The 3,170-nt window shown below is 40.3% G+C and overlaps 1 long non-coding RNA gene across 1 annotated transcript; it reads left to right on the plus strand.

The window, feature by feature from the left end:
- The first annotated feature begins 935 nt into the window (after positions 1 to 935).
- On the plus strand, positions 936 to 2,880 carry LOC130284663 (uncharacterized). The gene is made up of 3 exons (XR_008847113.1): positions 936 to 1,156; positions 2,160 to 2,285; positions 2,759 to 2,880. It is a non-coding gene; the product is annotated as an uncharacterized LOC130284663 (long non-coding RNA).
- Positions 2,881 to 3,170: the final 290 nt, after the last annotated feature.

Consider the following 3,170-nt stretch of genomic DNA (forward strand, 5'->3'; position numbering starts at 1 on the left):
AGAAGCAGAGCCACAAAGACCCCCTGTCTGCCCACACACTACCCCACTGTTCTTCTGGGGCTGCAGCAGCTTTACAGTCAAGGTAAATGAGGTCTATAAAGTTCCCAGGACTGATATACTGTGTACACTAAATCTTTCCCAACCAGGGCGCCTCCAGCTGTTGTAAAACTACAACACTCAGCATTCCAGGACAGCCTTTGGCATGCTGGGAGTTGTAGTTTTGCAACAGCTGGAGGCACCCTGGCTGAAAAAAACTGCACTAAGTAATGTGTTCTTGGGAGCCATTCATCCCATTGTCAGTCAGGTAGGCTCCATGCCTCAGAAGACTACGGCTATGCCCATTACAGAGATTATAGTGATTATAAACTATAACATATCCATGTAGCAGAGCTGAGTTTGTCATTTGATACATCCTTACACCATTAGGCTTTGTCCATATCTATCTCATATCTATCTATCTCATATCTATCTATCTATCTCATATCTATCTATCTATCTATCTATCTCATATCTATCTATCTATTTATCTATCTTATATCTATCTCATATCTATCTATCTATCTATCTATCTATCTATCTAGATATCCAATAAGAACAGCACCTCCAGAAATGTATAGAAAAATATGTAGAAAAAAAGAAATCGGGGTGCCCGCATATTCTGAACCTCGGTCCGTATCTATCTATCTATCTATCTCATATCTATCTCATATCTATCTCATATCTATCTCATATCTATCTATCTATCTCATATCTATCTCATATCTATCTATTTATCTATCTCATATCTATCTATCTATCTTGTATCTATCTCATATCTATCTATCTCATATCTATCTTATATCTATCTCATATCTATCTATCTATCTATCTATCTCATATCTATCTATCTATCTATCTATCTATCTCATATCTATTTATCTATCTAGCAAAAAGATAAAGGCAGCACCTCAGTCGTCCAGAGTAGGAGAAGAAAATGAAAAAGGAGATGGGGTGCACGCATTCCTAGAACCTGGGTCCACTGGTTCCTCAATCCAGAAAAGTAAAGATGATGCAGCACTCCACAATAATGCATAAGGTGGTGTTTATTCCAGCATGTGCAAAGACAACGTTTCACCAGTCTCTCACTGGCTTTCTCAAGTAACTGATAGTGACATAGGTGAGTATAAATAGACCTCCCATTCGGTCATGTGACATAATTAGCAAAACAATTTACATAAGTAAACCAGGTGCATACAAAATAACAGTGAATATCTTGAACATTTCATAACGTATAGAGTATCAAAGTATATATACATGTAATACAGTGATCAGAAATTAGATACTGATCATATAAAATGTGAAAATAACATAAGTATACATGCAGGGGCGTGCAGACGTGAAATGCTTCCGGTTTCAGAGCCATAAATCTAGAGCCATAAAAAAACATTGGCACCTTGTTAAAAACAATTTTCCCCAGATAAAAGAATTTCAAATCCCCCCTCTAATGTCTTACCGTAGGTCACGGAACCTTAGGGACCACCTAATTAAAGCTGACATCGCAGGTCCTAGAAAGAATCAGAAATATATGTCTATCAAATCCAAAGGATGTTTTCCATGCCTCAGATGCGTTAGCTGTAAATATATTAATAAGGGCAATACATTTATACATCCGCAAACCAAGAAGGAATATCCCATTAAATTTTACCTGACATGTGAAAGCGATCATGTCATCTATATACTTTGGTGCCCTTGCAATTTGATTTATGTGGGGGAAACAAAGAACGATTTCCGAGCCCGCTTAAACCAACACAGATACTCTATAAGAAAAAAGCGTATGGACTTACCGGTATCCAAACATTTCACTGAAGCCAAACATATGGAATCTGAACTTAGGGGCATGCTGGTCGATCACATCCCCCCACCAACGAGGGGCGGTGATCGCATAACCATGCTCAAAACCAGAGAACTTAGATGGATACACAACCTTGATTGTTTGAAACCAAAAGGACTCAATGTGGAGTTCACAGTGCTTCCCAAAATGCTTAAACGTTGATTGACCTAGCCCCTTGATAACCAGCTTCCCCACCAAGCTTTAGGTGATAGTGATAGGTATCACACCATTTGTATATATTACAATATATTATATCAATTTTAATTATGCTACTCTCTTTTGTTTTTAGACCACCTACACACCGGGTACTTGCCATGATGCCGACCACCTATTCGGAGTTCACTCCATTTCTATCATTGGATTCCACACTGGACTATATAATCTACTCATTCACCTTTCCTCTTCTTATTATGCGGTAATTTTCATCCAGACAACTATATTCCCCTTTCTAACATTTTTCTTATATCTATTCTCTACTTAATTTTTTTGGGCAACATTCCCTTCTGCACACTTGCCTTCATACACCTGTACCATCTACTTTACTGTTTTGTGTTGTACCAACCACACTCCATTTCCTCAGAGCTCCGGCATGACTGTTTTCATGAATGAGGGACCTATATAGACACATGTCTGCAATAGTGTGTGGGATGAGGGGTCTAGGTCGGCTAGTGGCTACGGTTGGTTTTTTTCTGACAACAGCCACTCGACCTGGTGCTGAGTATGCACATGTCCATGAGCATCTCTCTTTAGACACCCCCCTCGTATATCCCAAATACACACTAGACAGGGTTGTCTATGTCCGTGAGATATATGTGTGACCTTCTGTGTATGTGGGAGCCTCTAATGTGATCCTATACAACATGGTATTCACATTCTTTCTTTTTTCAGTTTTACTACCCAGAGCGCACCCCAGTTGGTACCGGTACACGCACAGTGATCTGGAGCATGGGATCGGTTCATATACACCGACAGCTCAACGAAATTATGATGGTTGACAGGACCTGCGGTCGGTTCAAATACACCAACAGGGCAAATATGCTAAAATGTCTATCCTATTTAGGAGACTTATGTGTGCTTATGAATAAGGGATGCCCTCCTTTTCTTTATGCTTTGGTGTGGACACCTGTTGCCAAGGACAACGACAGACGGAGCAGGTCCCCCCCACTCTCTCTTTTTCCAATGGGGATTTCACATTCTCTTCCTCACAACAACACCCACTAGTGGTGAAGAGACTGACTTAGTACTCACCTCAGAAAAAGCCCCACATGGATACGCTCATCGCTCACTGCCTCCGAAGCCG

Source organism: Hyla sarda, chromosome 8 (assembly GCF_029499605.1).
Source record: "Hyla sarda isolate aHylSar1 chromosome 8, aHylSar1.hap1, whole genome shotgun sequence".
NCBI lineage: Eukaryota > Metazoa > Chordata > Amphibia > Anura > Hylidae > Hyla > Hyla sarda.